A 26,837-nucleotide genomic window follows, 5' to 3' on the forward strand; every position below is an offset into this window, starting at 1 on the left:
GCCCCTGGTGAGCACTCAGAAGAGAATGTTGTCCCTCCCTCTACGCTGCCCCTCGCTCCGCCCTCCCTCATCTGCACTGGCAGCGGCGGGCACAGTGGGCTGGAGGCAGAGGATGCTGCTTGTTGAGATTCCTGGAGCACTTCCTCCCATTTATTTTTCTCAGTGAAGTTAAAAACAGACAAATGTTTATTAAATAATGAATCATTCTTTCCTAGAAGGATTATTTCATTTCGTGGGTAAGCAGTTTATTGTCAAAGAATGATGTCTTCCCCCAAAATGATGTATAACGTGATTTGGTACCCAAGTTTTTAGACACTTGAATGTTTTTTCTCTCCTCCATTTAAACTTGAAGGTGGTGAAATGTAGTGCATGTTCATTCATACTCTGTTCATTTCAGGAGATACCCACAAGCAGAGTGGGGTGACTGGGGCCTGCTTTGACCTCATATTTTCCTATTTCTACAGGAATATATAGAATATTTACTAAATACTAGGTATTTGGTAATAAATACCACAAGCCTTCCTAGGTAATAAGCCTGTTAAGAAAAGTAAGCAATTATATAATTGGCAAAGAAATTAATACAAAGACCTAAACCAAGAAATATCAAAGCCTTTTTTTCTTAGAATTTTTTTCATTTCACGTATATTCCTTGTCTGCCTTCAGAATCTAAAATTCTGGCCCACTTTGTTTATAGAGCTGTCCCTTTAGACATTTGCCTTATTTTTAGGCCCCTTTTATTTTTTTTCTTTGGAGACAGGGTCTCACCCCTTCACCCAGGCTGGAGTATAGTGGCAAGATCATAGCTCACTGCAGCCTGGATCTCCTGGGCTTATGTGATCCTCCCACCTCAGCCTCCGGAGTAGCTGGGATTACAGGCACATGCCACTTTGCCCAGCAAATTAAAAAAAAAAAAAAAAAATTCATATTGATGGAGTCTTGCTATGTTGCCCAGACTAGTCTCAAATTCCTGGCCTCAAGTGATCCTCCTACCTCAGCCTCCCAAAGTGCTGGGATTACAGGTGTGGGACACTGTGCCCAGCCCATTTTAATCCTAGGGCTAGGATTACTTGCCATTACCACACACTGTTGATTATTATAGCTATATATGCAGCTTTAAAATTGGATACACTGATTCATTCTACTTTATTCTTCTGTTTACAGGCAGGTGCCTGTAATCACAGCTATTCAGGAGTCTGAGGCAGGAGAATCACTTGAACCCAGGAGGTGGAGGTTGCAGTGAGCCAAGATCGCACCACTGCACTCCAGCCTGGGCGACAGAGCAAGACTCTGTCTCAAAGAAAAAAAAAAAAAATAGAAAGGTGGTGTGGGGACAAATCGAGGTAACACATGTATAAGAAATAAATATTATTGATCCTTTAGTAGTTCATAAGCATGGTGATTGGCTTTTCATGTGCATGTGTGAAATGTGCCTTCCGCAAACCTTGTTACAAAGTTGGCACACTACTATTGATGTGAATGAAAAAAGATATTAAAATAAGAGGTCCTTGTTGGCAAAAATAATAAAATGGCTCTTTGGTGGCTAAAATGACCGATTTGGTCCAATCTCAACTCTTTAAATAAAAAGGAATTTTGCTTGAGGTAAGTAATTTAGCTCCTTTGTGGAAAGTTCTTTGACTTCTAAGATGATTCAGAGTTTGGAATTACTGATTCAGTCTTCTGACTGTATCAGGAGTCTTTAAATATACATTTTCCATTCAATTAATAAGTCACGAGTTTGGTTAATTTATCATCAGTGCAACAGAAACTATCAAAGTAGACTCTGAGTTGCCAGCCTTTACTTCTGGTTAATCCTGACACATCTCACATGTCATGGATTCCGGAAATTCTGAAGCTGAGATTGCTTATGGTTCAGATTGGTCACTGGATCATTGTGTTCCTAAAGAAAAATTATACAGCTTGCTTCAGTGATGCAGTTTCCCCTCTTTTCCTCAAAAGATTTTCTACATGAGTGAAGAAAGCAGAATCTGTGGTCCAGTAAAGCAGTGATGCTCAAATCCAAGTGCATGTCAGAATCCACTATGAGTCTTTTTCAAACAAAGCTGGCTCTGCCCCAGCCTCAGCGGTTGTAATTAATTCAGTAGGTCTGGGGTGGAGCCTGAGAATTTGCATTTCTACTAAGTTCCCAAGTGACACTAATTCTATCTGTGGACCATACTTTAAAAACCAGCTGGGTGTGGTGGCTCACCCTGTAATGCCAATACTTAGGGAGGCTGACATGGGAGGATTGCTTGAGGCCAGGATTTCAAGACCAGCCTGGGCAGCATAGCAAGACCCCATCTCTAAAAAAAAAAAAAAAGATAGGTACGGTGCACCTGTAGACCTAACTACTTAGGAGGCTGAAAATTTAGAGCCCCTTTCAAGACCCTAGGAGGAGGGCTAGCAATTAGATCACATGGTTTTTGTAAAATGATTTTGCAAAAGGAAGATATTTTTGTATTCTTAAAAAAAAAAAAAAGGCCCCAGAAGTTGTCTAAGCTTTAGGTCCCACAAAACCTAGATCAGCTCCCTGATAATTGATCGATATCATTAACTAATATATATGAAAGGAATACAGACTGTAAACAAGAGAAGTTTTTTGTAGGCTAAGCAGTCTCTAAGTCCCAGGAATGAGAGTACATGGGAACGTCATCTCAGAGAACAGGAGCCCCATATGTGAACTTTGTGTGGAACTTTAATTGAATGAGCTCAATGGAGACTTTAGGCAGATGAAAATTCAAGTCGATCTTCACTCACCTACTAAATGATCAGCTTGCTGTGTGTGATGTATCAATTTATTTGTGACAAGAGCCGACAATTCGGAGAATGAGACAGGTTCAAATTTTGGCTTCACCTCTTATAATTGAGTTCACTCATTCCCTCTGAGCCTATTTTGTTTACAAAAAGGGGGTTGGTAATAATAATAGCTAATTTAATAGGGCTAATGGGGTGCTATAGTGACATGATAGATATGAAAAATGCTCTGAAGATAGAAAATACTGCACAGATCTTAGTACCTATACAAAGCTAACAAATAGTATACTCATCGTTTATATTAATAGAATGACTAAAAGGCCATTCTGCTAGAGAAGGAGTCAGCAGACTTTTTCTGCAAAAGACCAGACAGTAAATAAGCTTTGTAGGTCATGCTCTCTCTGCCATGTTAGGCAAAAGCACCCACAGACAAGATATAAATGAATGTGCATGGCTGTGTTCCAATAAAGCTTTTATTTGTAAAAACAGTACAAAAATGGTGATACGCTAAAATTGATCTAAAAGGACACTGTCGGCCGGGCATCGTGGCTCATGCCTGTAATGCCAGCTCCTCAGGAGGCTGAGGCAGGAGAATTACTTGTGAAAAACATTTCTCTTCTTTGGTGACATATCTGTTCCGATGTTATTGCCCATCTAAAAAATTGCGTTGTTTGTTTTCTTATTATTGACTTTATTCATAGTTGCCAAAACTGGAAAGAGTAAAATACCTATCAACTGGTAGATGGATACACAAACTCTTGTACATCCATGCAAAGGAATTCTCAGCAATAAAAAGGAATGAACTGTTGATACACTCAACAATTATGCTAAGTGAAGGAAGCAAGGTTCAGAAAGCTAGGTATTACAGGACCCCCTTTTTATGACATTCTGGAAAAGACAAAACTGCAGGGACAGAAATCAGATCATTGGTGGGCTGGCAGTGAGGGAAAATTCTTACTTATTTTTAAAGAACTTCTCGTCTTCACTCCTTAGCCCCTACTGTCTTACTCTCCTAACCCTACCTTCCCAGCCATGGGTTTAGTATCAGTTTCAGCTTGAGTTTCTGATGCAGAAACACAAACATCGTTTTCTCGAATTATAATCATGGAAATTGCCAGACAGCCAGCTTTTTCCTTGGCCCTCCGTGACTCTGTGTCCCTGTGCGTGCAGTACCCCTGTCCTTCCTTGCAATTCTGCTTTCCAGGGAGAGCAAGCCAGGGCGTTGAGTGGGGAGATGGTTGAACATTTTAAGAATTGAAAGGACCAGGCGTGGTGGCTCACATCTGTAATCCCAGCACTTTGGGAGACCAAAGTGGATGGATCCCTTGAGGTTAGGAGTTCGAGACCAGCCTGACCAACATGGTAAAACCCGTCTCTATTAAAAATACAAAAATTAGCTAGACATGGTGGCACATGCCTGTAATCCCAGCTACTCGGGAGGCTGAGGTGGGAGAATTGCTTGAACCCAGGAGGCAGAGGTTGCAGTGAACCAAGATTGCACTACTACCCTCCAGCCTGGGTGACAGAGTGAGACCCTGTCTCAAAAAAAAAAAAAAAAAGAATTGAACGTTGTACTGGTTCCCTTAGGATTCTGAACCATGGAGGATAACAATTTATGCTCACCCTCGCTACCCCCTGCAGCAGTTAGGAAGAAGAGATCTGGTGGGTGGTGGGTGGTGGGAAGATAAGTCAAATCTCTTCATAGTACAGCGAAGGCCAGGGAATGGCCCGCAGTCTTTGGAGTAGTGGGAGGTTTTTTTCTGCTGAATATTGCATAAAGAAAATGAGCTATGCTGCCTGCCTAGGGCTTCAGAATCTCTTCCAGTTAACAAAGATTCTTGTTATACACATTTATTATAAATAGCCTTTGCATTTTACAGGGCAGAACAGGAAGACTCCAGGCCATTGGGCAGGAGAATTTCTTTTGTTGTTTTTTCCAAAATTTTTGTTAGAGTTGAGTTAAAGAGATACTGTGGCAATCCCTTTCAGATAAAGGGCACATCCTTATGTGAGTGCAAGCTAAGCGTCTGCTGTGACTGATGTCTTGTGGGGCAGTGGGGGCTTTCTTTTACAAATACACATTATAGATTCCTCCAGGAGCAATAATCAGGTATACAGTGTTTTTTTTGTTGTTGTTGTTGTTTTTTTCTTTTTATTGAGACAGAGTTTCACTCTGTCGCCAGGCTGGAATGCAGTGGCGCAATCTCGGCTCACTCCAACCTCTACCTTCCGGGTTCAAGCAATTCTCCTGCCTCAGCCTCCCAAGTAGCTGAGATTACTTGGCGCCACCACGCCCAGCTAATTTTTATATTTGTCATAGTGATGGGGTTTCACTATGTTGGCCAGGATGGTCTCTATCTCTTGACCTCCTGATCCACCTGCTTCGGCTTCCTAAAGTGCTGGAATTACAGGCGTGAGCCACCGCACCCAGCCTACATAGTGCTTTAAAAGAAGTTGGGAATGTTACTGTTAGTCCACAACTCCCTGGCTTTCTTTTCTTTTCTTTTCTTTTCTTTTTTTGAGACAGTCTCCCTCCGTTACCCAGGCTGGAGTGCAGTGGTGTGATCTCGGCTCACTACAACCTCTGCCTTTCGGGTTCAAGTGAATTCTCATGCCTCAGCCTCCTGAGTAGCTGGGATTACTGGCGTGCACCACCACAACCGGCTAATTTTTGCATTTTTCGTAGAAACAGGGTTTCACCATATTGGCCAGGCTGGCCTCAAACTCCTGACCTCAAATGATCTGTCCACATCAGCCTCCCAAAGTGCTGGGATTACAGGTGTGAGCCACTGCACCTGGCCTCCCTGGCTTTCATTGTCCAAGCTCATTGAAGACCTTTTTTGCTGCTCATTTGTCCCTGTGGTCATGGTTTAGATGATTCACGTATGGATTCTTGCTATTCAAAGTGGAGCCTCTGAATAAGAACTTGGGCATCACCTGGGATGTAGTTTGTAGAACGACAGGGCCCTACCCAGACCCACTGAATCAGAACCTGCATTTAACAAGTCCTCAGAAAATGCATTTGCACACTGAAGTTTGAAAGGCATTGATCTACCTCAAGGTCCTGCCAAAACATCCCGCCTGCTCTGTTGATAACCTTGTTGTGATATGACCCTCAGAAATGTACCCATGGTGAATGCTTCTGACATCCACATAGGTGTGAGTATAGATGCATGCCACTTTGTCCCGAATGTACTTCATTTATTAAGTGCTCAGTGCTGAGCCGGGCACAAAAGATACAAAAACAAGTAAAGCATGGTTGCTCCCTTCAGGGAGCTCAGAATGCAGTGCAGGACACAGAAAGAGCTGCAGCATCCTATCTTCCAGTGTCTTTATCTGTCATCTGACTTTCTCCTCTGACACAAAGTACCAGTCCCCTTCTCTGGAAACAGCTTTGAATCCTCAATGTACAGCCCACTGAACACCTGCCTCCAAATCATTGGGGTCAGAAGGGACGGTACTTATGTAAAAAAAGCGAGGAGTCTTTTTGAGACCTACTGAGTCACACCCTCTAGGTGAGATTGTGGCGCTTTTTTTTTTTTGAGATGGAGTCTCACTCTTGCCCAGGCTGGAGTGCAGTGGCACGATCTCAGCTCACTGCAACTTCTGCCACACAGGTTCAAGCGATTCTCCTGCCTCAGGCTCCCAAGTAGCTGGGATTGTAGGTGCCTGCCACCATGCCTGGCTAATTTTTGTAGTTTTAGTAGAAACAGGGTTTCACCATCTTGACCAGGCTGGTCTTGAACTGCTGACCTCGTAATCCACCCAGCTCGGCCTCCCAAAGTTCTGGGATTACAGGCGTGAGCCACGGCGCCCGGCCAAGACTGTGGCACCATCATTTTAACTGTTATGATGCACGTTATAGTTTGAGACCACTAACCTGGGTGCTGCTTTGATATCCTCTGATTATGCAAGTGTCATACAAACGGATGTTAAAATAGTCTCAAATATTTAAGGAATCCTTCAGGGATTCCCTTATCCTCAATTCAGGAGATTTTGAAGTGGCTTCCACGTTCAGAGCTGCTTTTATCTTTGGCTGAGGCAATATAAGGATCTTTGTGGATGGTATTTAAGGATAGTTCAAATTCATATCTATATATTTTAGTAGCATGTTCTCTAGGAGCAAATTACAATGCTTTGTTCTATAATGAGTTAATAGCGTCAACATTGTCATAATAGCCCTGTGACTTTCTTGTTGAATGTTTATACTCATCTAATCAAACAAGTTGAAATTGGATTATGGCCGTTGCACGTTATATCAGTTATTATCCAGTTTAAATGCAGGTCTGAAGGAAGTAAAATTGATTTTTCTATGCTACTTGGGGACATCATAGGTTATTTGTATGCTGGTTGAATTTTCAATTAGGTTTCTATGAAAGAAAGATGAGAGGTTAGGTTTGTTGAATTTTTTTCTTTCTGTATTTTGTAAATAAACTGTGATATTTCATTCTAATTAGGAAGTCAGATGCCTTTTAAAAGTTGGGTGATCAGTTTCTGTATTTTTATTTAAAGCATGTCTGGGCTTTTTAAAGTGTATCATAATTCTGAGGAACATTTTTATTTTTAGAAAGAAAAAAGAAAACAATAGAACACCCTCATAATACTCAGTTACTACAGTAACAGCTACCATATTTATCAGGGAATGAGCTGTAATATGTACCAGAATTTCACACATAATTGAACCTGTCTTTCTATGAACCAGACCTGTTTTTAAAAACTGTATTCCATAAACACCATTTGTTTGCCTGTTCTGTACAAGCCCCATGCCCAGTAGTAGGGACTCAGAGTTTATCTAACATAGATATCCTTCACAAAAGCAGATGTTTTATTTTTATTCATTCATTCATTTATTCATTTATTTTAGAGATAGCATCTCGCTCTATAATCCAGGCTGGAGTGCAGTGGCAAGATCATAGCTCTCTGCAGCCTCAAACTCCTGGGCTCAAGCAGTCCTTCTGCCTCAGCCTCCCAGGCAGGTAGGACAACAGGTGCAAGCCACTACACCTGGCTAATGTTTAAAAAAAAAATTTTTTTTTTTTGAGACGGAGTCTCATTCTGTTACCCAGGCTGGAGTGCAGCGGTGTGATCTTGGCTCACTGCAACCTCTGCCTCCCAGGTTCAAGCGATCCTCCTGCCTCAGCCTCCTGAGCAACTGGGATTACAGGCACGTGCCACCACGCCCGGCTAATTTTGTATTTTTAGTAGAGACAGGGTTCCACCATGTTTGCCAGGCTGTTCTTGAACTCCTGGCCTCAAGTGATCTGCCCACGTCGGCCTCCCAAAATGCTGTGATTACAGGCGTGAGCCACCACACCTGGCCTAATGTTTAAAATTTTTTGTAGAGATGGGGGTCTCGCTATATTGCCCACCTGGTCAGAAATATGTTTTATTACTACTTAATGCTTCGAAAGCAAAGTGATGAGCCAGAGAACACAAAGGCAAGGATGACAAGCCCTTGGGAAGTAGGGAAAGGCCTCATGGGAGAGATGGCATTTGTTTGATCTGGACCTTAACTCATAAGTAGGCATTTGGAAAATGGAAATTTGTTATTTAAATCATAAAAGCATTATATGCTGATTACCTGGTCATTTAAAAAAATCTGTTAAAAAATAGTAACTCATTAAATTTAATCAATAGTGGATGTATTAAGCACTTACTGTATGTCAGGAAATGTGCTTACTGCTGAAAATACAACGTGAAACTGCCAAGTTAGAGAACAGTCAACGAGACCACCCTCAGGTTTGATAATTTGCTAGAAGGACTCATAGAGCTCACTGAATGCTGTGATTATGCTCATGGTTGTGGTTTGTCACAGGAAAAGGATTCTGATTAAAATCAGCCCAAGGAAGACACACATAGGACAGAGTCCTGGGAAGTTCTGAGCCTTCAGTTGTCCTCTCCCCACGGTGTCCTAGGCAGCATAACTTCCCTGGTATTGCCATGTGACAATAGCACAGAGTATTGTCAACCAGGGAAGTTCATCCAAGCCTTGGTGTCCAGGATTTTTACTGAGGCTCCACCCCAAAGGCATAGACAACTGGTCCAGGGCTAATCTCAGTCTCGAGCCCCTCCAGAGGTGGAACTGATACTGCATGGGCCAAGCGCCCACCGAGATCACCCTGTTAGACCCTCTAGTGTGTCCCAAGGCCCCTAAGCAAACAGAAACACTCCGGTCAGGCACAACGTTCCACGGTGTTAGAGTTTACCTCCCAGAAGCTGAGGGCAGAGGCTCTCTTCAGCCAAGGTTAAATTCTTCACTGTACAGAAACAAAACCAGACTCTAAGTTTATAAAGTTCACGTAAAGTGAAGGAGATGAATAATAAATGGATGATTTTCCAAATATTTAACACCAAGCTGCAGCAGGGGTACGAAGGAAAAGCCTGGGATGCTGTCAGGGAGGACACTGCCTATCAGGAACATCTTCCAAAGGAATCAACTCTTGGGCTGAGGGTCCTAGAAGATGAGCGGGATTCATCAGGTGAGCAGTGCAGGGAAGAGCATTCTAGGAGGGTCACAGTCAGTGCAAAGGCTCTGAGGTGGGAAGTAGCTGGGCACGTTCCAGGAACTGGAAGAAGAAAAGGGGACTGGAGCAGAGACAAAGAGGAGGGAATGTGGTTGCAGCATTGGAGATAGAAGCAGGGACCTGATCCCAGGCGGCCTGTGAGACCCTGAAAGCGATTGTAGACTTTATCTGCATTGCAATGGGAAGCCACTGTGTGGTTTTAAGCTTCAAGCATGGATACTCATATTTGTGATTTTTGTTTTTGAAGGGACTTGCATTTGTGATTTTTGTTTTTGTTTTGAAGGGACATATGTGGCTCCTGTGAGAATAGCTTGTTAGAGATGAGTGGAGGCAGTGAGACTGTTAAAACACTACTGCAGGCCGGGTGCGGTGGCTCATGCCTCTAATCCCAGCACTTTGGGAGGCTGAGGTGGGCAGATTACTTGAGGCCAGGAATTCAAGACCAGCCTGGCCACCATGGCAAAACTCCATCTCTGAAGCACGAGAATCACTTGAACCTAAGAGGAGGAGGTTGCAGTGAGCCAAGATAGTGGCCACTGCACTAGTGAGACACTGTCTCAAAAAAAAAAAAAAAAATGACAGCAGCCCTCCTCATGACATGATTGTTGGAACTAGGGTGGCAGCATGGAGTTGAGAGAAGGGGGCAAGTTGGAGAGAGCAGGAGGAGGCAGAGTTGGCAGGACTTGTCACACGTGGCTTCCTGCCAGCAGACCCTCAGCTGTCACACTTGACGCACCCCATGGACATCTGGCAGACCCATCTATTTGTTGCTTCTGCCCTGCTATAGACAGAGAATCAGACAACCAAACTCACTGGAATGATGTGTAAGGAAGGAGAGGCAGCCTTTGAAGGGGTGACAGGTACAATCCTGTTAACTTGTTTCGTATCTCTGAGCTTGCTGCTGTCTGTTCTGGCTGCTGAACCCTAAGTCTTAAACCCTCTTCTAGCCTCACTTGCAGTTTGTGCTGTGTTCCAAACAGCTATGGTTGCCAAAGCAGTTTACTGTCAATAACTCTTCCAAATAATTGAAATGTTACTGATCGTAGATTCAGAAACAGCATGAGTTAAATCATGCACTCCCTAGAAAGACAACTGTTAACCACAAAAGCCTAATACAAAATTTTCTGCGCAGAACCTGGTACTTAGGAGGAGCTTAGTAAATGTTGAACAAATGAGAAAACACCTGATCCTCGTTTAAACATGAACATTAAAGTTGTCTGTACACCTGTGGTGTGTTTTACCAAACCCAAACAAGACCTACTAGTTACATACTCCCTTGATTTTCCATGTGTATTTCCTATTTTCTGTTCCTTTCTTTGTAAAAGGAGTGTATGAGACTTTGAATATAGCCAAAAACATGGCTAATATGCTTTGCCTATTTAGCTCTTTTTTTTTTTTTTTTTTTTTTGAGACGGAGTCTCGCTCTGTCACTTAGGCTGGAGTGCAGTGGCGCGATGTTGGCTCACTGCAACCTCCGCCTCCCAGGTTCAAGCAATTCTCTTGCCTCAGCCTCCCTATTTCACTTTGTTAATTGACCAATCAAATAACTTACACCTGCCCAGAAACAACTAGAAAGAGGAAGTACTTTCAGTGCTCACAGAATACAGTCAGTAAGAGACCTTGGATTTTTCCTTCCAACTCATATATTTATATGACTAGTGGCTAGCCAGGACTCTTACTTAAAGTGCTGAAAGTGCTGTCACTTAGCCAATTGGACATTTTCTGCTTCCATGTGTATGGTGGGAGGGGCGCTCAGCTAGAGATGACAATGTTGGGGTGCCTGTGGGATCTTGGCTTCAAGTCAGCTATAAAGGAAACGTGTCTTAAAAGAGGTAGGGATTACAAAAGGGTGTAGGGGTGTACTGCTAAGCGCTTTGTGTAAATTGGCAGATAATCTGTAAACACTTTCCAGCTCGATTCAGAATTTGCTGCCTCTTAAAATCTGATTATTCAGATTTATCAAACTACAGTTTGGTTTCTGTCTTTCTGCCCAAAGGCTTTCTGGCTGTGGGCTGCAATACCTCCCTTCCCCAACCACCCCTCCCCGCCCCCCATTTCCCCCACTCGCCCCACAATCAGGATCGTAGAAACCCAGCCTAGTGCGGTGGCTCATCCCTGTAATCCCAGCACTTTGGGAGGCCGAGGCGGGCGGCTCACTTGAGGCCAGGAGTTTGAGACCAGCCTGGCCAACATGGTGAAACCCCATCTCTACTAAATAAAAATAGGAAAAATTAGCCAGGCATGGTGGCGGGCCCCTGTAATCCCAGCTGCTAGGGAGGCTGAGGCAGGAGAATCACTTGAACCCGGGAAGCGGAGGTTGCAGTGAGCCGAGATCGCGTCACTGCACTCCAGCCTGGGCGACAGAGCGAGACTCTGTCTCAGGAAGAAAAGAAAAGAAAAACCAAGCCTAGAGCATCAACTTTTTCTAAAGAGGTTCAGTGGGTTTGAATGAACTTTCTAAGTCTTGAGAGTCCAAAAAGGAAACGTTCGTTACAGGAAGGGAGTATGTGGGGGTGGGGGATCCTCTTTGCCCGCCCTGAGCCAGGCCCCTAGCAGCTGGGAGCACCTGGCGGGAGCACCTGCCTGGAGTGCGGCCGGGCGGGGCGGGGCCACGCGCCTCCCCAGCAGCCAATGGGCGGCGGCGGCGGGCGGGCAGCGCGGGCGGGGCAGGGAGGCGCGGGCGCCGCTCGCTTCAACTTGAGCCCGGGGCAGTGCGCGCGGCTGCTTGAGCGACGGCAGCGCCGGCTGGTGCCGACACCCTGGGGCTCGTCGTAGCACCTGGGGCGGCATCCCCGCCCGACCTCGGAAGGACCGGGAGGCAAAGGTGAGGAAGTTGGCGAAGGAACGGCGCGCCTTTGTTTGCAGGTTTGTTCAGAGGGAACGGGGGTCGAGCCTAAGCTCGCTCGCGGGGACAGCGAGGCGGGCGCAGGAGACCCGCGGGACAAAGGCTGCGCCCTCCCTTCCCCGAGTCAGCGCTTAGCGAGTTGCCTGGTCCTGGGCGGCTGGAAGGGCTGAAGAGGGGGCTTTCTGCCCCGCCGGTGGGAAGGAGTGAGGCTTGTATGAAATGGGGGGGAGGCGTCCTTGGACCCCCAATTCGCCAGTGCAGGACTGTTCGGGGTGGGCTATTCATTGATGGGGTCTGCACGGGGCATTTCTGCCATGGACAGCGTTCTATGATTGAGGCAGTGACTGCCTTCGCCTCACATGCCCCCTGGTGAGGCCACATTTCTGTCTTCCTGTCTACGTTAGGACTGAAAGATATTTCAGGGTTTTGGTAATCCAATATTTGGATTAAAAGCAATATCCTTTCGTGTAGAAAAACTGCATTTCCAAATGATTTTAGTTACATGATTTAGGATATTGGTGTGACTTCCATGCGAGAAAATATCTCAAATTCCCCAAATGTAGAAACGCAGCCAGCTCTTGGCATTGAGAAAGAAGTAGTGTTTTTGAAAAGAAAGGCGTGATGATTTAAATATTGCTTACAACACTCTGTTAGCTTGTGGAGGAATCTGTGCCTTTTCTATTATCTGTTTCCCTATACCAATATTGTAACCACGCACGTCTATGGATTCCTAATTAATGTGTAGCTGTGAATCTTCATTACTACCTTGGGTAGGAGAAGGCGGGAGGAGGAGGCAATCCCATTAGCCTTTTTCTTTCTTTTTGTAACTCTGCAGCTGCAGCCTGGCTTTGACTTGTATCATGAATGGGGGTTCTGCCTGCTTTCCTCATGCTGTTCTCTTTTAGGTTTTCTTAGGCCATTGAGCAGTTGGCCCCTCCTCCAGCCGAGCTCTTACGCAAGAGTAGTTTGTAAGATTCTCTCTAAAGTTCAGATTCTTGCTGCTGCCTTTTAGTTAGTTGCGTTCAGAAAGGAATTATTAAGTGTCCTGAGGCCTTTCCTAAGAAGTTAGAAGCAGAATGTGTTTGTAAATGTGGTCTGTAATTTTGTAAAAGTTATAAGTAAAAGGGAGTGTGAATTAAATGCTTAAGAGGGGAAAGACTTTCCATAAAGCATCAGCCAGTATTATCAAAGAAGGTGTCATGGTTTGTAGCTCAGTAAGAACCCTCCTTTCCTTTTTGCCCTTTTTTTTTTTTTTTTCTTTTTGAAACAGAGTCCCTCTCTGTCATCCAGGCTGTAGTGCAGTGGCAGAATCTCGGCTCACTGCAACCTCTGCCTCCCGGGTTCAAGTGATTCTCCTGCCTCAGCCTCCTGAGTAGCTGGGACTATAAGTGCACACCACCACAGCTGGCTAATTTCTGTTTTTTTGAGTAGAGACGGGATTTCACCATGTTGGCCAGGCTGGTCTCGAACTGCTGACCTTGGGTGATCCACCTGCCTTGGTTCTCCCAAAGTGCTGGGATTACAGGCATGAGCCACCACGCCCGGCCTCATTTTATCATTCTCATTTTGCAGATGTGAGAAACCCACTTTTCTAACAGCTGCCACATTGTTTAGTTCTAGCTTTTCTGCAATGGGAATAATTTATTTAATAAGTATTTATTGGACACTTGCCATGTGCTGGGCATTGGTGCTGGTGATTAAGTGGTATAATAAATACAACAGGTATCTTCTTCCTTTCTTGGAGCTCACAGTATGCTGGCATGGGGCCCGTTGCAGGTCCTCTGCACTGGAGCATCCCTGGGAAGCAGTGTGGATGAGACAAGAAGATACTGCTCCTGATGGCCGCCTTGGAGGTCAGCTGAGCGTGTGGCAGTAGGCGCAAACAACGAGGGGCCTCAGGTCATCTGCACTCCAAGGGTGGAAGTATTAATCACACCAGTGGGCCATTGGGCACTAAAGTCGGTCATCTTGAACTTGCTTACTTTGATCTCAAAGGAGCCTGCAGCTGCAAGGAGGGGCAGAGCTGAGTTCTAAAGAGTTTGAACATTGGCATTATTGATTTCAATGGGGTAATTCCAGCTTGTTACAAAAACTTATCAGTCATGCAGCCTCCTTGTCTCACCTATACAGCTTTCCTCTTGGACAGCCCCCCAAGGAAATGAATTTCTTTTTCTTTCTTTTTTTTTGGAGACGGACTTTTGCTCTTATTGCCCAGGCTGGAGTGCAGTGGCGTAATCTTGGCTTACTGCAACCTGTGCCTCCCAGGTTCAAGCGATTCTCCTGCCTCAGCCTCCCGAGTAGCTGGGATTACAGGCGCCCACCACCACACCTGGCTAATTTTTTTTTGTATTTTTAGTAGAGACAGGGTTTCGCCATGTTGGCCAGGCTGATCTTAAACTCCTGGCATTAGCTTATCCGTCCGTCTCGGCCTCCCAAAGTGCTGGGATTACAGGCGTGAGCCACCGCACCAGGCCTAGGAAATGAATTTCATTCTGTACTACTGGCTGAGCAAAGCTTTACATCTGTCCAGGCTCCCAAGTGTTAAGAGATGACTTAACTGTGTCCCTGTTTACTCTCCATATACGTTTCTTGGGTTTTTGGGAGTAAACTGATGGCATATAACCTCTTATCTAGGTTTTCAGATTTTCCACAAATCTCTAGGATCACAGAAAAACATACTAAGTAGTAGTGTAACTTGTCTTTTTAAAGAGCCTGGATTGAACACAGAATATGATATATTTGAGAAGTTCTTAGACTTTTGGATTCCTCGGGCCCTAACATAGTACCTAGTATAGGATGCCCTCCATAAATAACCCAGTTGTTGAATGGGCAGATGAATGAATGTAGATGAAAATGCTTCATTGTCTACTTTTAGGGTTTAATTTTGACCATCATGTGCTTAATATTTATAGTCTAAGGGTTAATATGCTGTTCAGCAGATAAGGAGCATCCGTGTGTCAGGCACCTTGTGAGGCAGCATGAAGGACTGAGACAGATAAGGTCCCTGTTTGAAGAGGCAGGAGATAAGCTGGAAAAACAATTCAGGAAGCAAGATGATACAGGTTATGCCGAGTGCCTTGAAGACCATCAACAGCATGATGCAACAGAGTAGCTCAGAGGGGAAAGGGGCCAGCAGGAGGCAGCCTGTCCTAGGAGGCGACATTTGAGCTGGGCTTGAAGGCTGAGAAGCCAGCCACGTGGGGAGTGAATAGAAAGCACTGAGGAACAGCTGGGTGTGGTAGCTCATACCTGTAATCCCAGCACTTTGGGAGGTCGAGGCAGGTGGATCACCTGAGGTTAGGAGTTCAAAACCAGCCTGACCAACATGGTGAAACCCGGTCTCTACTAAAAATACAAAAAAAAAAATTAGCCAGACATTGTGGTGCATGCCTGTAATCCCAGCTACTCGGGAGGCTGAGGCAAGAGAATCACTTGAACCTGGGAGGCGGAGGTTGCAGTGAGCTGAAATCATGCCATTGCACTCCAGCCTGGGCAACGAGCGAAACTCCATCGCAAAAAAAAAAAAAAAAAAAAAAAAAAGCACTGAGGAAGTGGAGCACTCAGCATGCCTGGGGATGAAGAGGAGGCCAGTGGTTTGTGCTGGAAGAGGTGGGTGGGGACAGGATTCTTTAGGGCTTCTGGGCAGTGGTTAAAGGTTTGCCATGAGGTGCCCGTGAAGAGGGATAACCAGGGGAACGCCATGATCTAGTTTATTTCTTACAAAAAGATCTCAGGGAATAAATATTGGGAACAGGAGTGGGAACCGAGGGACCAGTTGGCCAGCCCTAGTCCAGGAGAGATTAGTGACGTGGCAGAGGTCATGAAGAGAAGCAGGCAGGTGGGGGAAATGTGGAGGTTGAACTTGCCGAGTTGACTGTAGAAGACGCAGGAAGGGGTGTGATCTGGGACCACACCTGATTTCTTTGATGCGTTGTTTATGTCTGTAGAAAATACATGCTAATAGAAGTAATGACTGTTCGAGGACAAAGTTATTAAGCCATGGGACAAGTCCCTTTCCATTTATGTTATGTCAAGACCTTGATTTAGGCCAGACACAGGGGCTCATGCTGTAATCCCAGCACTTTGGGAGGCCGAGTGCCCCCAAAGGATCACTTGAGGCTAGGAGTTTAAGACCAGCCTGGGAAATGTGGCAAAACCTTGTCTCTACTGAAAATACAAAAATTACCTGGGCATGGTGGCACATGCCTGTAATTCCAGCTACTAGGGAGGCTGATGGAGGTTGCAGTGAGCTGAGATCGCGCCACTGCCCTCCAGCCTGGGTGACAGAAAAAAAAAAGACTTTTGACTTACTTTTCTTTGGTTCTCCAGTGTAGATGAGCAGACGTATCCATCCAGTGCAATCTTGTGTATTTGGCCATTTTTCCAAGATGTTTTCACCCTTCAATACCCTTTCTGTCGTTCTCAACTACTTATGAGACCTTTGAGCATTTTTCTTTGTTCTGGCATGAAAATAAAGAATCAGACTGAGAAGAGAAGATGGGTTTAAGCCTTAATTTATATGGAATTATTCTACCTTTGTTCCCAGTTTATAAGAATCCATTCATAATTCCTTTTTTTTTTTTTTTTTTTTTTTTTTTAACACAGGGTTTTGCTCTGTCACCCAGGCTGGAGTGCGGTGGCACGATCTCTGTCCCCCCCCCCCCGCCCCCCCCAGGGTACACGCCTTTTTTTTTTTTTTTTTTTTTTTTTTTTTTTTTTGAACACAGGGTTTTGCTCTGTCACCCAGGCTGGAGTGCAGTGGCACGATCTCAGCTCCCTGCAACCTCCACCTCCCGGGTTCAAGCGATTCTCCTGCCTCAGCCTCCCAAATAGATGGGATTACAGGCATGCACCACCACGCCCCACTAATTTTTTGTATTTTTAGTAGAGACGGGGTTTCACTATGTTTGCCAGGCTGGTTTTGAACTCCCGACCTCAAGTGATCCACCCGCTTTAGTGCTGGGATTACAGGCGTGAGCCACTGCGCCCGGCCCCATAATTACATTTGAAGTTACTTCACATGCAGCATCCTCTGTAGTTCCAACAATTGATATTCTCTCATAAATATGAAATTTGTTCCATGTGTATTTCAATTCAAAGAGAGTAACTTTCTTAGTAACTTTGCAGGAAATTCACTGAGCATTTTGAGAGCTAGAGAAGCCATTTCCTTATAGCTGTAAAGTAGAACTAAATACTGAGTTTCTGATAGGATTCTCTGCCCTCTTCTTCCAGCTTCAGAATTGTGAACTTGAAAGCTTAATGACATGTTTGTCAGAGAACTTGAGTTTTGAGATAACTTTGGTTTGGTTTTGCAAAAAAAATAAAAATAATATATATGCATAGAAAATATTCCTTCTGCAGTCAGTATTTTGAGCAGATGGGAAAGGGCAGGAGTGATTTGAGCTTCCAGCCATTTCAATCTGGGTACCTTATAACATGGAAGCTTGTCTGGGGATGAATAAATTATGGCAGTTGAAATAATTATGATAGAGGACAAGCAGCAGCCGAGAGCACAGTTGACAATGGGGCCAAGTTGGCCTGATTCTGTCATATCAGAGCATGCATCTGTTTGCCATGTTACCTGAAAATGCTGTTTTCGAGGATTCTGGTGTGTTTTTCATCGCCCTCCCCTTTAAAACACTGTAAGAGCCATCGCCTGCTAGTGACCTTTTAGAAATAAAATGGCTGGGGCAGACATACGCATGGCTGCCACTTCACATGTTGGGCATCCGTGTAAGATTTCAGTTGAGCAGAAGGTTGTTTGGTTCTAAAGCATTTGCAAGTTGTAAATGCTCTTACTCCTGCATCTTGGTGGAAGAGTTTCTAGCCAGCCCTGGGAGTTTGTCACCTGGAACAAGAATTATTCTACCATCTCAGCCAGTCTCAGGGTCCCTCAGTTGGTTTACACTCTACTGTTAACATCTTGAAGATGTTCATTGTTTTTTTGACAGAGAGCCTTGCATTTTCATTTTGCACTGGGCTCCACGAAGTGTTTAGCGAGTGCTGTCCACATCGTATGTTGCACCCTTGAAACAGATTGTCCTCTAGAGCAGGGGTTGGCAATTTTTTTCTGTAAAAGGCCAGATTTAAAAAAAATTTTTTTTTTGAGACAGGGTCTCACTCGGTTACCCAGGCTGGAGTGCAAGTGATGTGATCACGGTTCACTGCAGCCTGGACCTCCTGGGCTGAAGCAGCCTCCTGAATAGCTGAGAGTCACACTTGACGCACCACCACACCTGGCTATTTTTTAAAAGTTTTTTGTAGAGATGAGGTCTCACTATGTTGTCCATGCTGGCCTCGAACTCCCAGGCACTGGCCACATATTAAATATTTGAGGCTTTTGGAGCCATGTGGCCTCTGTTGCAACTACTCAGCTCTGCAGTTGTGGCACAAAAGGAGCTGTAGCCTCTGCCTAAGTGAATGAGTGTGGCTGTGGTCCAGTAGTCTTCATTCACAAAACAGTCTGAGATTTGGGGGGATCATAATTTGCTGATCCTGATCTGAAGGACCTGCATAGAACCTTTAATGACAATTCAAATAGGGATTTCGTCACTTGGAAGTAAGAAGGTTCAGTCATCTTTGGCCAGCTTTGTGTTATGTTGAAAATTAGCCCCCAAAGAGAATTCCTGCAGAAGGTCAGGGTCTTTGGGGTATTTCTACACTTGAGCCTCTTTCTTTTTTAAGATGACATATTGTTAATAGTTGTCAAATATGGACAATAACAGGAAGCCAAACTCAAATAATAATAATAGGGTGTTACAAAGCCGGGCACAGTGGTATCCACCTGTAGTCCCAGCTATTCTGGAGCCTGAGGTGGGCAAATCACTTGAGTCAAGGAGTTTGTGTCCAGCCCGGACAACATCTAAGACTCCATGTCTTAACAAAAACAAAGCAGGATGTTACAGCAGTGGCACTGTGGTTTTCGTTTTTTAAAGATTCTTCATCATATTCAATGAAAAAGGAAAAATGATGCTGAAACAAAGAGACAAACTGCCTATAAAAAGTCACCTGAGTAGCAGGGCACGGTGGCTCACGCCTGTAATCCCAGCACTTTGGGAGGCCGAGGCGGGTGAATCACCTGAGGTGAGGAACTTGAGACCAGACTGGGCAACATGGTGAAACTCCGTCTCTACTAAAAATACAAAAATTAGCTGGGTGTGGTGGCGCCGAGTAATCTCAGCTACTCGAGAGGCTGAGGCAGGAGAATTGCTTGATCCTGGGAGGCAGAGGTTGCAGTGAGCCGAGATGGTGCCACTGCACTCCAGCCTGGGTGACAGAGCGAGACTCTGTCTCAAAAAAAAAAAAAAAAGTAACTTTAGTAAACAGGAAGAGTACATATTCTTTCAAACTGTATCAAGACGTTAATTCCTGCCATTATACCCTAGTCCCTCTGAGGGGACGGGAGGAATGCTTTGTGGGTTCCCCAAAGGGCAGCTTTTCAGTCCATCACTGCCTCAGCAGGTAATGGGAATGTGTTGTCTTGGGTCTTTTCCCTAAATGATAAGCAGAGGTTTATTTCTCTTAGAGTACAGATATAAAGAAAATTATCTGGGGATAAATCTTGATAGAAATCAATATACAAGAGAAATTTATATATTGATTTCTTCAGGAGCAGAGGAGCTATTTCTCATTTAGACAAATGTTCCAAAGAAGGAATCTAGTTAGGAGCTCTAGCAACATCGTTGTCGTTTCTGCTGGGGATGATCAGAGTATAGATTCGCTTTGCTTTTAAATAGAGTCATAAGAGATTAATAATCTTCTCAGAACTTGCCTCCTGCCTGTTCAGATGAAATATATGTTTTATTAACATTGTTTCGGCTGACATGAAAACAGGATATGAACCAAAGTCATTTTAAAAGTGCTGTCTGTGATGAGCAATGGCAGGAGAAAAAGGAATCCAGCCAACTGCCTACTGTTTGTGGCATCATTCCCTTAGCTTCTTACCAACTTGATCAGGAAGAAGGGAGTTCACAGTTTCCCCTACTTAGTTATTTATTCACATATTCAAGAATATTGATTGATTGCCTACTATGTGCCAGACAGTGGTAAGTGAACAGGCAGAAAGGTTCTTGCTCGCATGAGCTTTACTTTCTTGGTGGAGAAAGGGAAATAGGGTAGTTTCAGATGGCTGTGAATGTTGACAATGACTGGGGGATCCTCAGGGTTCTTTTGGAGGCAGTGATGATCAGGATGATGAGGGGAGGACCTGGGGGAAAAGCAGACCAAGCAGTCGAACAGCAAGCCCAGGCAGGGGCGGGCTTGTATGTTTCAAAGCAAAAGAGTCCCAGTGTGGCTGGAGGCAGGGAGTTTGTGGTGGCGATTAGGGGGGGGAGTGGCGGGAGATGGGGGGGGGAATTGTAAACAGAGGAGTCATGGAATAAGTGGCTACTGAGCAGAGGATGAAAGGAAGGTAATTTAAACCAAACACAGCACTTAATTGCCATCACCAGCTCCAGCAATGGTGGAACCAGAAGTCCAATAGGGACAAAGAGAGAAAGGCACAGCAGAGGCTACCTCCAGTGAGGGATAGGGTCCTGAGCAGAGCCAATTAACTGGGAGGGAGCCAGGCTCAGGTGCTAGGTGCCTCAGAGCTACACGGCAGGGAAGAGCCCAGCCAGCAGGCCTGCGTTCTGTTTGCAGATCCACCACCTGCTAGCTGTGGGCTTTGGAGCAAGTCAACTTAAACTCTCTGATCCTTCGATTCCTCATTTTTAAAATGAGAGTCGTGATGCTTCCCCTTGCAGGGTTATTGTGTGGCTTGGCGACAGTGCGCACCAAGAACAGAGCCTGGCTAGACAGAAGCAATCATAGCCAGGAGCCACTGCTGTTACTTGGTTAGTGGTAATCAGCCTTCTTAGGGTTGGTGTCTGCTTTTCTTTAGATATTATTGAGTTTACATTATACCAGAAATACTTGTATCTAGATAGAAGTTAACGAAATTCAGGGCTGGGCATGGTGGCTCATGCCTGTAATTCCAACACTTTTTTGAGAAGCTGAGATGGGTGGATTGCTTGAGCCCAAAAGTTTGAGACCAGCCTTTGCAACATAGTCAGACCTCATTTCTACAACAAAGAAAAAATTAGCCGGGTGTGATGGCAAACACCTATAGCCCCCGCTACTTGGGAGGTTGAGGCTGGAGGATTGCTTGAGCCAAGTAGTCTGAGGATGCAGTAAGCTATGATCGTGCTACTGCACTCCTGCCTGGGCAACAGAGCAAGATCCCATCTCTTAAAAAAAAAAAACAAGCAAAAACAACAAACAATTCAAATGAAGGCCATATGTATTGGCTTTCCATGTTATCTACCCTAGTACTCCTTTGAACTGGCACAAAGAAAGCCCCTTGAAAATTCAGAAAGTGATTCATGAATATGCCATATCCACAAGAGGTCCTGCACATGGCTGAGGTCCTGCACGTGGCTGAGGTCCTCCACGCGGCTGGGTGCACACCGTGGTTTTAAGTAGGAGTCTTGTCTGCACCTTGCCAGGAGTTTGTACCCTGATGGCATTCTGGCATGGAAACCACTGTGCTGTCATTTTCCCTGCTCTGAATCACTTCTAAATCCTTATGCGTTCCTGTGCTTTGTCAGATAGGAGCCTTCTGGTGTCACGGTGTTTTGTGTTGTTTTGTTTCTTTGAGACAGTCTTGCTCTGTCACCCAGGCAGGAGTGCAGAGGCACGATCTCAGCTCACTGCAACCTCCGCCTCCCGGGTTCCAGTGATTCTCACGTCTCAGCCTCCTGAGTAGCTGGGACTACAGGTATGCGCCACCATGCCTGGCTAATTTTTGTATTTTTATTTATTTATTTATTTATTTATTTATTTTTTATTATTATTTTCTTTTTTGAGACGGAGTCTGGCTCTGTCGCCCAGGCTGGAGTGCAGTGGCGCAATCTCGGCTCACTACAAACTCCGCCTCCCAGGTTCACGCCATTCTCCTGCCTCAGCCTCCCGAGTAGCTGGGACTACAGGTGCACGCCACTACGCCCAGCTAATTTTTTGTATTTTTAGTAGAGACAGGGTTTCACTGTGTTAGCCAGGATGGTCTTGATCTCCTGACCTCGTGATCTGCCCGCCTCAGCCTCCCAAAGTGCTGGGATTACAGGCGTGAGCCACCAGGCCCGGCCCCTAATTTTTGTATTTTTAGTAGAGACGGGGTTTCGTTATGTTGGCAGGCTGGTCTTGAACTCCTGGCCTCAAGTAATCCACCTGCCTCAGCCTCCCAAAGTGCTGGGATTACAAGTGTGAGCCACCATGCCTGACCTGGTATTTTTTATTTTTGTTTTACTATCTTGGCTTTCAGAAAGGAAGCTAACCCATGGTTTCACAGTTCAGGTAGAATTTATATAACGTTATCCTTTCATCGTACCCTAAACTTTAAAGTTGAAACTAGAACATGGCATAAATTATCTCTCACTTAATAACTAAGTACAATTTGTGTGTGTATTCTTCTCTCAGATATTCAGAGATGCAAGATTTTTGCATTTGGTTTTTTGTTTTTTTTTTAATCTGTGATATAGCACAGATGAAAGCTGAAGCTCGTTAATTCTTGCTTAAAGTCTTCAAAGATGGACTTTTAAAAATACTCATTTCCTGGTTGCTTTTAAATATCCTTTTTCCCCCTCCTCATTAGTAAGCGGGCTGGTAACTATTGTGTCTTCCCTCCAATGGCATGAGAAAGTCCTTTGTTTAGAATAATGTGCCTTGAATTTCAATAACCTTAACCACTTTAACTCCTAGCTTTACACTTCTAAGTGCTGGAAGTCTAAGTTTCCCATCATGGCGCTGCTGGGCAGGACAGTGAGGTGGGAGGGGAGCTTGCTTTGGAAAGGAAGGCACACTTGGTCAGAGACGGTTGTTCATGTCACCGGTTGATCCTGGGAAGGATAGAACCTTTCCCTGAGATGAATTCTCTAAATATCAGCCAGAAATCAGATGGTAAATTTGCATGAATTCAGTATTCGTTTCAGTTCAGAGGCCTTTCACCTGCGGCATGTAGATTCTAAAGGGACCTGGGATTGAGTTTCAAGAATCACTGAACTGTTCCAGCTCTGCCCCCTTCCAAAATGGTGTATAAAATTGTGAGTCTGGGCACTTTTTTTTTTTTTTTTTGGAGTGTTTTCATCAGAATGCCTTGATCCAAAACAGATCAGGAACCTTTCCTTTCTCCTGGTGGAGCCCCCCTTCCCTCTCTCACATAGTGATTGGCCTGACCTGCACTGTAAGGCCATACTCAAGCCGCCACCCTGTAGGAGCTTTATATGGATTAAATAATGGAATCTTATAGCACTCTCAGGACCTGAGGGCCCCTATGATTCCCATTTCACAGATGAAGAAACTGAAAAAGAAAGAGGCTAAGGGCCCTGACCAAGGGCAGACAGCTGATAAATGACACACACACACACACACACACACACACACACACACACACACACCCCTGAAGCTGGAGGGAAAAAACTGTCAAACTCGGGAGCTGGTGCAAGAATTTTCATGATGTAAAGTTTTGCAGTGTTTATATCATTGTCCTGTGGATAATGGTGTGATGCGTGCTCAAAAGGCTGGAGAGATGGCCAGTGATGAAAGACAAGCATCAGAAAGAAGCATGCAACAGAGACTTCTGCAAAAATGGAGGAAGAAGTCTACTGGCAAGGCCTTGCCTCGCGTGCTCAGTTTGTGAAAAGTGGACAGTCGTGCGCAGCATGAGAAGTAGGTGGCTGTGCCAGGGAACAGGAGATGGCGTCCTCTTCCAAAAAGCTGGAATAGACATTGTCATTCTGGTGTGCTGGGGTTTTTTTTTGTTTTTTGTTTTTTTTGAGGAATTTCCTTTTCATTTGGATTCCAATTACACATGCCAAGTACTTCTGTTATTTCAGGCTTATATTAATGAAAACATTGCCAATTACTCCCGCATTTATTTTCCCAAGGAACTGCCATGGAGAGCATGCTGATCAGGCAGCCTTGGGGTGTGCGGCTCATGTGGAATTAATCTTGGGGTTTAATTCTTCCCACTGGCATGTTGTACAGCAAGAAGGGAGTAGACTTACGCCTGGCACTAAATCTAGCCTTCTCCACTCTCAGACTGGTTTGTCTTGTGCAGGAGCCCAGCTTTGGACTGATGTTTTCTTCCCAGCAAATTTACAAGGTGTTGAATTGGTGGAGCTGCTGGCACTGTCTTTGACTCTTCTGGGTTTCTGAATGACATTTCAAAGATCACTCTGCGTCTCTTATTTATGGCTGGTTTTCACTTTGTTACTTAAATCAAGCAGTGTTTATTAACCCCAAATGAATTAACTGTGCTAAAAGTTTGCAGTAGCATTTTTTCCAAGTCTGCTTTTAGGGAAAAACACAGTAGCTACATCTTGATGGTATGTTTTTAAGTGAATCACTAGCAATGGATCTGATTTAAAATATCCAAGACTACAATAATAATTATACACAAAAGAAACAGGTTGTATTCTCAGATTGTTAGATTTTTAAAGTTTTTGTCACACACTACAGATAGGCTTTTTATTAAAAATAAAAAATTGAAAACATTTGCTATAATTAAAAGCAAGTCAAAGCACTAACATATCCTTTTCTGCTAAAAATCTGAGCACTAAGAAGTTCCTAGCACATCCATTCTGAGATTAGGAACCCAAGAATTAGGGAGGTTGTGTGACTTGCATAATGTTACCCAGCTGTGGATTCAGACTGGGCAGCATCCAGGTCTCTGGGTCCTTTGCTGATCTTGTAAATTGCTACCCAAGCCTGGCTTTGATAGGTTGAACCGAGTAGCACAGAGGGACCTGAGCCAAGAGGTGACTCTCCACCATCCTGTATCAGCTGGGGTCCAGCAAACCTGAGCAGAGGGCCCCTGCCACTCCCCCAGGTGACTGTCCTTCCGTGGGAGACAGTCCATCTCAAATGCTGCCCAGCACAACCCAGCCGAAGAGATGAAGCTATTGGATGCCACAGTGATAATAGCTGTTAACGTTGCAGGTTATTGCAGCTTTGTTCCATGCCCAGCACTCCCGTACACATATTGTCCCATTTAACTTCATCTTATAATGCCCTGAGCATTGTGGGCATGAGCAGGTGTCCTTATCCCCTCTTCAATGATGAGGAAACAGCTTTTGTGGGGCATACCATGTAACACAGTGTGCCTGGCACACAGAGGGGCCCTGGAAATCTATGTTGAGTAAATAGAAGGTAAGCAGTGTACTTGAAGGAATGTGGCTACCCATCTGGATTTGAGCACAGCTGTATCTGCCTCTTCAGCCCAAAGACCCTCTTAGGAATTTTTAGCCACCTCTTTCCCTACAAAAGTTCACCAAAAGAGAGGAATGTTCCCTGTTCCTCTAAAACCCTAGGTTCTTGGCCAAACCCTTTGGCCCTACCTTGAATACCTGTGCGTAGGGACTGTGTTTGTCATTTAGGAGACAAACCATTAGGGGGCTCTGCAGGACTGTGTAGAAGGATGGAGTACCCATCATGGGTGCATCTAAGACTAGAATTCGAGTCCTGCAGCCTACCGTCAAACTCTCTTCCCCATGTAGTAGCTGTGTGACCTTGGCCAAGTGTCTCAGCCTCTCTGAACTTGTTTCCTCATCTGTCAGAACAGTAATACTGACCTTGTCCAGTTACTGTTAGGGGCCAAACAGAGCTCAATAAAGGGTAATTGGTGGCTGGTGTTACTGTAATCATTAATATTAGTCCTGTTAACTGCCCCGGGGGCATGCTGATCACAATGGCTTCCGTTCAGTACTGAGGTAGATATTTGCATATTTTATCTCAAAAGTCAAATGTGCTTATTGTATAATTTTCAAAGAGATCAAAGTAAAATCCACCATAATCCCCTTTCCATATTACAGTTGACAGTTAGGGTATTATATTCCAAGTTTTTTACAGTGTATATATTAAAATACACATGCAAACATTTTGTTGTCTTTATAAGACCATGCATTTGCAGCTTGGCTTTGTTTTTGCTCCACTTACTAGTGTGCCATGGTCATTGTTCCGCCGCAGGGGCAGCAGCTCTTCCTTTCCACTTCATGACTTTGTGGTTCACTGTCTGGTGCACTTGGCGTTTCATGCCATGATTTTAGCTCCATCCCTGCAGGGCCCTGCTGGCTGCTGCATGACCCTGGCCATAGAGTGCCTGAGAGAACAGGTTTCTGTAAACATTGGGTTTCTTCCTTTCCTCCTCGTTATCTATCCAGTTCTCCGTGCCTCTTCGGTCCAGTTGCTCTGTGTACGGTGCATGCAAATCGGCTGTGACAATGCCAGAAGGGAATGATGTGAGCACCATGGGTCAGGGGGTTAAGTGACTTCATTAGGGTCCCAGGCAGCTCAGGGCAGCTCTGGGCAGCTCAGGGAGGGAACTCCAAGAGTGTGGCCCCAACCAGACTTGGACTCTGCTCCTCTTTCCGTTCCATTCCTCTCTTTCCTGGGACATCTCTGATCTCTCCCCCTCTGAGCTGTCATCTCCTGTCTCTCCCACTTCCCACCCCTGCCCTTGACCTGTGCTGCCTCCCTCCCTCCCTGTTGCCCTGTAAGGATGCATCTCAGGAAAAGTGCCTGGATTCCAGTGATGTAGCTGTGTTAATAGAGTGTCAGGAATGTCAGTAAAACAGGTAAGGCTGTGTCCATGCTGTTGTTTCTGTATGTTTTTTATTGGGAGCAGGTGGAACTGGAAAATGAAGACACGTCCTCTGCCAGTGTTTACTGCAAACAGTTTCCTG

The 26,837-nt window shown here is 44.9% G+C and overlaps 1 protein-coding gene and 1 non-coding gene across 10 annotated transcripts in view; both read left to right on the forward strand.

Moving 5' to 3' along the window:
- APBB2 (amyloid beta precursor protein binding family B member 2) overlaps positions 1-26,837 on the forward strand; it is a 405,965-nt gene that overhangs the window by 345,728 nt on the left and 33,400 nt on the right. The window contains exon 1 of one of the 9 annotated variants that reach the window (XM_032136021.2): positions 12,081-12,099. The exons of the other annotated variants lie outside the window; for them this stretch is intronic. The gene's annotated coding sequence lies outside the window, so the exon portion shown is untranslated. Of the gene's footprint in view, positions 1-12,080; positions 12,100-26,837 lie in introns of those variants that run through there. 9 annotated transcript variants of the gene reach the window in all.
- On the forward strand, positions 1,372-1,473 carry LOC116457167 (small nucleolar RNA U13). The gene has a single exon (XR_004244937.1). It is a non-coding gene; the product is annotated as a small nucleolar RNA U13 (small nucleolar RNA).

The sequence above is a fragment of the Hylobates moloch genome, unplaced genomic scaffold (genome assembly GCF_009828535.3).
Source record: "Hylobates moloch isolate HMO894 unplaced genomic scaffold, HMol_V3 SCAFFOLD_17, whole genome shotgun sequence".
Lineage (NCBI taxonomy): Eukaryota > Metazoa > Chordata > Mammalia > Primates > Hylobatidae > Hylobates > Hylobates moloch.